Genomic DNA, 11,065 nt, shown 5'->3' with positions numbered 1-11,065 from the left:
GACGGGTTGATCTGACCAATCATGTCCATGGCCCAACCTCTGAATGGCCACGGTTTGATGATAGGATTCATTACTGATGCTGGCACTATCTGAATTTTGCCAAACCTCTGACATGCCTGACATCCTTTGTAATATTTGAAGCAATCTTCAAGCATAGTGGGCCAGTAATAACCCGATCGCCTAATCAACCACTTCATCTTATGAGCCGATTGATGAGTACTGCAGTCTCCTTCATGAACCTCGTGTAAGAGCCGATTTGACTCTGAAGGTCCCAGACATTTAAGCAGTAGTCCTTCCAAGGTCCTGTAGAACATGTCATCCCCTATCAGAACATACTTCATGGCCTTGAGCCTTATCCTTCTGGGTGCCCCCAGAGCCGAATCCTTCAAGTAGTTGAAGATATCGGCTCTCCAGTCTCCGGGTTCTAGAAACTGAACTTCTACATCGACTCCATCGGTTGTTTCCTTGTACCCAGAAGCCATCTGTGCCAAATCATTGGCTTCATTGTTTAGAGTCCTGCGTATCCAGTGGAAATTGATGTACCTACATTGTGACATCAGCTCATGGCACTGCATCCATATCGGAAAAAGAGCCTCGCTCTCACATCTATATTCTTTCGTGAGCTGAGAAATCACAGCTTCGAATCTCCAAAAATTTCCACCGCTTCTGCACCAGCTTCGAGGAGCAATTCCATCCCTTTGCGAACGGCTTCATATTCCACCAAATTATTGGTGCATGGGGCAGTCATCCTGATGGAGAAGGAGTAAGTCGCCCCTCTAGGCGACACCAACAGAATTCCCACACCGCATCCATCATCACAAGCCGATCCGTCAAAGAACATAGCCCAAGCATGAATGAATAGTGCAGCAATATCAGTGCTGATCCTGTCTTCAACAAGATCCGCCAGTGCCTGCCCTTTGACTGCTTTTGCAGGCTGATATCGAATATCGAACTCTGACAATGCAAACATCCATTTTCCAAGCCGGCCTTTCAGGACAGGAGCCGACAGCATATGCTTTATGACATCCGATTTGCATATGACAATTGTTTCCGCCGAGAGCAAAATATGATGAAGCTTTGTACATGTAAAGAATAAGCAAAGGCAAAGCTTCTCGATTTCAGGATACCTGGTCTTGGCGTCTAACATGCGCCTGCTGAGGTAGAAAACCACCCTCTCCTAGCCGTCGTGCTTCTGGACTAACACCGAAGCAATGGAAGTGTCACCTACAGATAGGTACACGTAGAACGGCCTATCTTGCTGAGGAGGAACCAACACTGGAGGCTTTGACAAATATTCTTTGATTTCATCGAAAGCTTGCTGTTGTTCTGCCCCCCAGCGAAACTCATCATCGGATTTGATCTTCACTAAACCCATGAACGGTTCGATGTGCCCAAACAGATTAGAAATAAATCGTCTGACAAAATTAATTTTACCGATGAGCTTCTGCAACTCTTTCTTCATAGTAGGTGGCTTCATCGTCTTCACAGCTTCTTGACTCTTCAGGCCGATCTCGATTCCCCGTTCATGCACCAGGAATCCCAAAAATTGACCGGCCGATACTCCAAAGGCACATTTCTTTGGGTTCATTTTGAGCCCAAACCTTCGAGTCCGTTCCAAAACTTGGCGCAGATCTTCTAGATGCCCCCAGCTGATTTGGACTTGACCACAACATCATCAATATAGATCTCTACCAGTTTGCCGATGAGATCGTGAAAAATATAATTCAAGGCACGTTGGTATGTTGCACCGGCATTTTTCAGTCCAAAGGTCATTACCAAGTACTCGAACAAGCCGACCGCGCCTGGTACTATGAACGCGGTCTTGTTCACGTCTTCTGGGGCCATGAAGATCTGGTTGTAGCCGGCATTACCGTCCATAAAACTCATCATTTTGTGGCCGGCAGCTGCGTTGATCAATGTCTCTGCAACAGGCATCGGGTACTCGTCCTTCGGCGTCGCTCTGTTGAGATCTCTAAAATCGACGCAAATACGCCATCGGCCATCCTTTTTTTGCACCGGTACCACGCTAGAGATCCATTCTGTATACCGGCACGGCCTGATGAACCCAGCATCCAACATCTTCTCCACCTCTTTCTTGACTTCCTCTAGGACTTCGGCCTTCATCTGACGTGCTCGTTGCTGAAACGGCCGAAACCCTTTCTTGAGCGGGAGCCGATGCTCGACGATGCTTCTGTCTAGACCGGGCATCTCGGTGTAATCCCATGCAAAACAATTCCGGTACTCTTTCAGCAGTGCAATCATCTCCTCACGCAAGACTGGATCCAACTTCTTGCTGATAAATGTCGGCTGTGGCTTATCCCCAGGACCGATGTCAACTTCTTCCAAATCATCAGCTGACGTGAACCCGTATCCTAGCTTGCCGTCATCTGAAAAATCAGCTGCGAATGCAAGCGAGTCTTCATTATGCACGAGATCAGCGGCAAACACAGGGAGATGACAATAAAAATTATTTGGCCAACCGCATGGGCTGGCCGCTTCTATACTCCCATTATCATTCAAAACCAAATAGTCAAGGAATGGCCAACTACCAGAGCAGGCCATTGCATGTACATGATGTAACAATTCCGACCCCAAACATGATTTTTCTATTTTTTGGGGCCGGTCGCTTGGACCGCCTCTCTATCTCTATTACATCCCGTAACATGCCAGGATGCGTTTACTCTGTGAGGCCAGTGGATAAGACCAGCCTCAGTTCATTTTTTGTCGCTTCGATCCGATCACAATCTTCTAGGGCGATCCCTAAGATCGGCTCTTGCCCATCCGCATCTCAGGCGTTCATGTCTGCGAGCGAGACCTCGCTGGAGTCATCTGCACGGACCACCTCCACTTCATCGCCAGCCCATTGGACTAGATACTGATGCATTGTGGAAGGGATACAACAGTTGGCGTGAATCCAATCCCTCCCAAGCAATACCGTGTATGTACTCTTGCTGTTGACAATGAGGAACAAAGTCAGGATCGTCTTGTGGCCCACTGTCAACTCCACATTAAGGACCCCCATTACCTCTGATGGTTGTCCGTTGAAGTCATTGAGCATCACATTGGTCTTGATTAGGTCGGCAGAAGAACGTCCCAACCGGCGCAACACTGAATATGGCATCAGGTTGACTGCAGCACCGGTGTCAACCAGCATCCTATTAATGGGTTTACCGTTGATGAAGCCCTTGAGATACAGCCCCTTCAAATGTTTGTAGCTTTTTTCCTTTGGCTTCTCGATGATAATCGGCTGGGGGCCAAGATCCAACTGTGCAACAGGCAAATCCTCCGGTTGGGGTGCCCGGAACTCTGATGGGAGCACGAACACCATGTTCACATCAGCCGATGGCTTCTCATCGGCTTTTGTCTGCTTGGGGCGCCACTCTTTTCTTGGAGGGCGCCTTTCCACCCTTCGCAGGTGCTTGACTTGTTCCGCAAGATCCGGACGCGCTTTCCTCAGCACGTCCAGGTACTTCGCTTCTCCCTCTTCCAGATTGCGCAGGCGCTGCACTCTGCGCTTCTGCGAGCGATTAAGCCCGTCTTCTTCTTTTGGCTCGGAATCACCCCTGGCCGACCACTCAACATGTTCATTGTGACGCATTTTGGGCCCCAAGCGTCGGAACACCGAAGTATCGCCTGACTGGTGTGTCCGAGGCCTGCAATCCAGACAATCATCTATAGTGGGCAATCGGCTCATGCCAGAATTCCAACAGTACCTGAAGAACGGGCAATGCCAGTGGTCGCGTACAGCCTGGCGTCTTCCCAGCATCCTCCCTGTGCGGCACTAGTACTCCTCTTCTTCCGATTGATATCGGCGACGCAGCTTGTGCTGATACTCATATTTTTCCAGGAGCCGATCAGAAGCAGGAAGCTGATTACGGATGCGACGCACTTGCTCTTCAGTAATATGCTGTCGCCCTGACTCATTTTGATCCTGGGGCCGTTAGCCAGAAACGGCCTCTCTCCTTTGCTCGTCACGACGGCGTACGGGCCCCGCCATGTTGATCTGGAACGAAAAATTCTGGCCCGAAGGAGTGAAGTTCGACAACTCTACCATGTTGGCTTGTGGGAAGGGCTTCGTGTCGACCTTCATCGTGTGTGGAGCCAGAATTAATTGCCCTTGCTCGATAGCCGATTGGATCTGACGACGCAGCTCCTTACATTCACCCGTGGCATGAGTGAATGAATGGTGCCATTTGCAGTACAGCCTTCCCTGCAGCTCTTGTGCCGTCGATAGCTTGTGATTCTCTGGGAGCTTCAGCTGCTTTTCTTTGAGGAGCAGATCAAATATCTGCTCTGCTTTGGTCACGTCGAAGTCGAAGCCCTTCACAAGCCCCTGCTGCTTGATCCATTTGCACGGGACGGGGTTTGCCCCCCGAGTCAACTCTGCCACGGCCACTTCTTGCTCCTCGCCAGAGTCATCAGATTCATCCGCCTGGGCCATGTTCACATGGCGCTTGAACTTGTCCTGGTACAGCTCAAGATGGTAAAGCTCATATGCCGTAAGCTTCTGCACCATGTGTGCCAGAGAGGTGAACTCCAACTGAAAAGCCAGATCTTTGATCGGCTTAGCGAGTCCCAGAACAGCCAAATCGACTGCCTCCTTCTTTGTGATGCACGATGAGTAGCATCGGTTCTTGACTTCTCTGAAGCACTGTATGTATTCCGACACAGTCTCTCCTCGCTTCTGCCTGACTTGTGCGAGGTCGGCAATCCCAGCTTCAGCAGCCTCTGAGTGATACTGGGTATGGAACTGATCTTCCAGCTGCCTCCAAGTTCGAATCGAATCCAGAGCCAATGACGCGTACCACCCAAACGCCGGGCCTGTAAGAGATTGGCCGAAGAACCGGACCCTCAGAGGATCCGATACTGAGATCATCCCAAGCTGCGTTAAGTATCGGCTCACATGCTCTATGGAGCTGGCTCCTTCTGACCCGTTGAACTTGGTGAACTCAGGAAGCCGATACTTGGGAGGCAACGGGATCAAGTCGTAGTCACTTGGATACGGCTTGGAATAGCCGATCGCTTTCCTCTTGGGCAGGATGCCGAACTGGTCTCTCAGTATTGCACTGACCTGCTCCACACTAAGAACTCCTGGGGCCGATGGCTCAGCATTCGGCCCGGTAGCGTACTTTGCCAACCATGCTTGTTTTTCCGCGTCTGCTCCAGAAGCTCCTGGGTTTACCATCTGCACCGAGCGTGTTGGATTGACGCTGTCAGGGATGTAGGCACACGTGTAGCCGTGCGGGATCTCCTTGGGTGGCTCGGTGAGGAATTGGCTTCTCCAGGATCACCGCCGATCTTGTGGACGACGTAGATCGGCGAATTTTGTGGTTTTGGAGCTGCAAATGAGAACGGCAATAGCGGCCTAGAATGCAGTGCAGCTTCCTCTGTGTGACTCCCCAGGGTTGGTCCCGATGGAGAGTACTAGTTCTTGATTATCTCCTGGATGACGCGATGCGCCACGCGCTCGAGCTCGTTCATCAGGCTCTGAGAGTGCCGATGAAGCGTATGGGCCACCATGTAGTTCATCTCCTGACGCAGGGCCCTGGTGCGCTCCTCTGATGGTACAGACAAATCTACGTTGTCGAGAGGGCCTTCAGGCGAGAACCCCTTCCACTTAATGCCATGGTTGCGGGTCCTCTCAAAAGAGCCGATGAGATCGGCTTCCAACAGAGCTTTGATCTCATCATACTTCTTCTTATGTTCAGGAGGGAGCTCTTCATACGTGATGGGCTTGGGAGCGGGTTCTTGATCTTGAGCTCCAGACATTGTCGCAGGGGACGTTGTTGTCGAGAAGTGTCCCACTGGGCGTGCCAGAATGTGTTGTCGATCGAAACCCACCGGCGAGCAGCGACAGGCAACACGAAGAGCCGGGAGGTTGCCGGGGCGCTGGCAGGCACTGCTCCCTCGTTGACGGCCTGCAATTCCAGCACACGCCGCAGCTTGAAAAGACAAAGGGCGTGCCACCTGACCTATACCTGATCAGGAAGGTGCGAACGTGCTTGCGACGATTAGCCTGCATACACAAACACGTGGAAACATAAGTCCGAGCCGTGGTCGGCTCCCCGGGACGACTCTTGCATCGGCTTTAAAGAGCCGATCGAGTCCCGGTGTCAGATTGGATCTGCATCTATCCAGATATTGATGAATAAAGCAAATAACTGTAAAGCTGCTTCAATTAAGTCTAGTCAATCTAATCCACGATGGTAAAAGCTTCACTGCTAGATCGGAACATCCTACACGTGACTGGGCCTAATGAACATAACAGATAACTAAACCATAACCCAAAACAGAGGCTTAAGAACTAGCAAGAGCCGATTCCCGGAACAATCCCTATCAAGGCTAAGATAAAGCATCTAGTACACCACCGGATCATCCAACCCGTTTGCAAGGCCTAATCTAACAGATATTACGCCAACTCTTAAGAATAAGAGCAAACCATAACAGATCAGATCTACTAGACATAAAAGAAGCAGGGTGTTGCCTTTACGCAACTAACTCTATGCAACAAGAGCTAATATGAGATGATAACAGGATTGCGTAAAGACAACATGATATTCGTAGGTGATAAGCAACAAAGCACAACAAATCAACTAAAATCCATGCTACGAACATCAGGATAACTAGCATTATTCGCCATAAAAAACGCTTCAGTACGAGTAATACCAAGGTAAAAGCAAGAACAACGCTGCCCTGATCACGAGAAGCGATCAAGGCAGCATGGCGCTTACTTGGATGAAACCCTAGGATTAGGGGTGGCGATGCGCCGAGATTGTTGTTTGCGAGACGTGATGACGTTCTTCTTTCATGAATAACATAGGGTACATATTTATAGTCCGGAGACTTGGGAAACAATCTAAACTAATCTTGTCCCGATCGGACTCTATCTCTAATCTTAAACTAAATCTAAAGATACATGGCCCATGTGGCTCAAATGCTCACGCAGGAGCCGATTTACAAGCCTTCTTCAATCTTCTGCTTTAAGCCCAACTCGCTTTCGGCCCATAAATTAATCCTGTTAATTTACGGCGATAACACATGCCCCCCTGGTTTTGGCAATGATAGTTCCAAAACCACTTCATCGCTTCATCTTCTCGTTAATGCTCATTAAATACACCACAACCACCAAGGAAGACGCAATGTCTCTGCAACTGGCTCCTCGTAGAACGTGAAACTGCCGATCCGTCTTCCATCTTTTCACTATTTAATCTCACCCCGAATCGGCTCTTCTTCACGGCCAACTCCTTCTTCCTCCCACGCCAGTAGCGCAGAAAACCCCAATCCTCCAGTGCCAGTAGTCATGGCGATCTCTTCTTCCTCTGGCTCCAACTCTTTTGGAGATTCCTCCTCTTCCTCTTCTTCTTCTTCCCTTTCCGCCTCCTCCATCGACTCTATCCCAGAGAGCCGAGAGCCGACCCCCGAATGGGACCCGATAGCGGCGTACGAAGCGCTGGCTCCTCTGCATTGGGATGCAGAGGAGTTCGATTTCGGGACCGTCTCCAAGGAGGACGAGCCCGAGACCGAAGGAGAGGAAGACCTCCAGTTCCTGTTCCAAGAGGAACTGGAGAGCAGCGAAGACGACGTCTTCTCTTGGGAGGGAACCGACTCCTCCGAAGAGATCGACTCCTCCTTCAGTGACGATACGACGGCAGGAGGAAACCCCCACCAATTCCTCAAAGCCCCCATGGAGGGGAGCGAAGAAGGAAGCAGCAGCAGTGACGAGGACGACGGCAACAGCAGTAGCGACGATGATGATGATGACGGCGGAGACGCATCAGTGCGAAGCCCGAAGCGCCGTAGGCACTCTAATACCTACGACTGGTAGATGTAGATAGTATCGTAGGGGTAGGATCACAAAGCCGAAGGATTAATTCCTTTGTAACAATCGGCTTTCCTTGTAATGACCTTTCTATCAATGAAAGCAATTTCCCTTTAATTCTGTGTGTCCAATTTACTTTCCAAAAAGCCGATGGCAACGCATCAGGCTTCTATAAATATCCAAGAGCCGACGAAATTCAAACTAGAAGCAACCCGCACAAGAGTAGAGTAACACTTCCACCTTGAACTGAACTCGAAACAATCTCTCAAATCTGAGCGTAATTCGAAAACCCAGCCCTACAAATTCCAGCAAGAATCCTTCAAGCATCCGGAATTCGAATCTGAGCCCACAGCAACCAAACCCCAAGTCAACGGATCTGTACCATGGCAGATTCTGCAGGTCAGACGACAAACTCTGCAATCGATGACGCGGCAATCTGCGGCCTGAAGGTAATATTCGGCCTAATCCTTTAGTTTTCCTCAGCTTACTAAGCCTCTAAAACACTAAACTCTGAAACATGACACCATATGCATACTTCTGAATTTCTGAACTTCAGGTGTCAGACATCCTTCTGCCGCATCCCTCCAATCCAAAATCTTTTTGTCTTGGCCCATGAACTTTCGAAGACCCCATAGATTTGATCTCTTGTGAAGCAAATAGGATCCCTTTCGTGAGTCAAAACATTGATTTGAACCTCTGGGCCGGCTGCTTAAGAGCCTGGCCTAACCCTCCTGAGAGTTGGATTACATGGTACAGCAGAGTAGTAAAAACTTATATGCCCTTGTGGCAGGATTTGCACATAACCGATGCACTTAGCTTATCACTGTCCCCTCTCGACAAAGATGAAAATCTTCTGAAAACCATCGGCTATTTCTGGTCTGATGCTCTGAACTGTTTCCTCTTTGATCATGGACCCATGACTCCCACTCTGCTAGATGTCACCATGATCACTGGCCTAGACATTAGATCTCCTAATCCTGCTGCCCACAAAATGGCAGAAGTCCCCTTCAAACTTTCTTCCAAGGTTAACTGCACAAACTGGGGCACTTACATGAGTCAACACATGAAAACAAAAGGTCCAGTGACTGAGAAGGAACACACAGCCTTCTTAAATCTTTGGCTAGAGCACTTCATCTTTTGTGGCCCTTCTTTAGCTCCAACCAAGAACTATCTTCCCTTGGCCTATCACCTGGCCCATGGCAATCACACCGGCCTAGGCAAACTTTTCTTGGAGAAACATACAGATATCTCCATTTGATGACATCTAACCTACTTAACCAAAAGAAACAGAGAACTGGAGGCCCTTGGTGGTTTATTCAGTTGTGGGCACAACTGTACTTTCAGCATCATATCCCAAACTTCCAAGGCCTGACCAAGAACTCCTTTCCTGATGAGAGTGGCAAACCAATTAGATGTACTAATTACGGCCAAGCTTTATTCAGTCTCCCTGGTAGCAAACTGAATTCGGCAGATGCAGCAAACTGGTTCAGAATCTTCTACAAGGGCTTAGAGAATCCCCTTTATTTCCCATTCACTGAATCTGAATCCTTTGAGAACCCAGCTGCCTTTAGACTAGATAATTTTGCCGATGACGACAGCACTCGGCATCTGTACTCTTTGATGATTCGACCTGGCTTCCTTCCTGTTGGCATCAGCACCTCCAATAGAATTATCAAGCCAGGTTATGAATCTTACCAACCAGTCATAGCAGCTCGGCAATTTGGCATAGGACAGGTCCCTCCCCACTTCCATATTCACCACTTGGTGGAGAGCAGAGCCGATCTGCCTGATGGTCTCACCAGCTCAAGATGCTACAACATGTTCGATGATCTCCACATTCTAATACCAGCCGATCTGTCCTTCACTTCCTCATCAATCAGCTTTGATACTTGGTGGGACATGTGGAAAACTCATGTTTTCAGAAAAGCTCTAGGCCCTCTACTGCAGCAAATTGATCCTGAATATGTAATCCCCGAGGAAGAGGTACTGAATTTATACGTTCATCCTTTCTAAGTCCTCCATTCCTTTTACTTGACTATTCCTGCTCACCCTGTTAGCAGCAACAAGATGGTCCAGAACCTATGACCAGCAACGGGGAGCCATTCCACTTTCTTCCAACTGCTCCTAATGTACTCTTCTGCAAAGGATCATCATCAATGAAGAAAGTGATAATGACTGTTCAGCCAGAGTTACTTCAGTCGGCTTCCAAACGAAGAGAAGCTTCTGCAAGTGTTGCCCCCCGAGTCTTGACCAAGAAAAGGAAGATGATCACGAGGCGTGTCATCAAGAAACCAGTACCAGCTTCCCCGAGTCCATCAGAGTCCAACACCAACCAGGTAACTCATCTTTCTAAAACCTCTTCTTTATTGCATACACATGTACCCTGGTTGACTGTAATTCTATTTCCAGGACGCGGCTGAAGACATCTCCAATGCAGAAAGCCCAGTACAACATGAGATGACTACAACTCCTAATGCACTGATGGAGGCAAACGAGGAACAAGCCGATACAGTCGATGTTCTTGATGTCAACACAAGCTCTGACAGGACGATCGCTCTTGAACCGCCCAACACTTCTTCTTCAGAACAGGTAACATTACAAAAACCTATTCTAAATCAGCCGATAGCTTCATAAACGCACCTTGCTCTAACTTCAGATATGTCGATAGGGCTTTGATATTTCAGGTTTGCTTTCCTTTGACCCGCCATCAATGGGTCTGACTGCCCCTAGAGCAAGAGCACCATCCTTGCAGCAATCGGCTATCTTGGCAAATCAGCTTCAACTCATCAAGGATCTACTATCTGCTCCACTCACTGCTCTAGGTGATTCTAGTGAAATAAAGAACATCTTCGAGCAAATAGAATCCCAACTCCCGGAGCCATTGCAAATCAAGCTTTGGCCAGCCAGCAATCTTCCATTCTTCCGGGTAGAAGTGAATAAAGCACAACAGAGAATAGAAGCACGTCGCACTCAAGCTTCTCTGAAAGCTGACATTGCTCAAAAGTGCAAGGCCCTCAACTAGAAGAAGGCAACTCTAGATATCAAAGCTGACGTGTCTGCCAACATGGACCGACTCGACCTCCTGAAGAAAGAACTGGCAGAACTCGAAGAAAAGGTTCGTACCACCAAGAAACTCATCCAAGCCGAGGAAGCTTCCATTGCAAACTCCGAACAAGAAACCCAGGAAATAGCCGAGCAGATACAAGCAGAGTTTGCAGAGATCAGCACCTTGAGTCGGCAGATAGT

The sequence above is a fragment of the Panicum virgatum genome, chromosome 5K (assembly GCF_016808335.1).
Source record: "Panicum virgatum strain AP13 chromosome 5K, P.virgatum_v5, whole genome shotgun sequence".
In the NCBI taxonomy this organism is placed as follows: domain Eukaryota; kingdom Viridiplantae; phylum Streptophyta; class Magnoliopsida; order Poales; family Poaceae; genus Panicum; species Panicum virgatum.
This window is presented reverse-complemented; position numbering follows the sequence as displayed.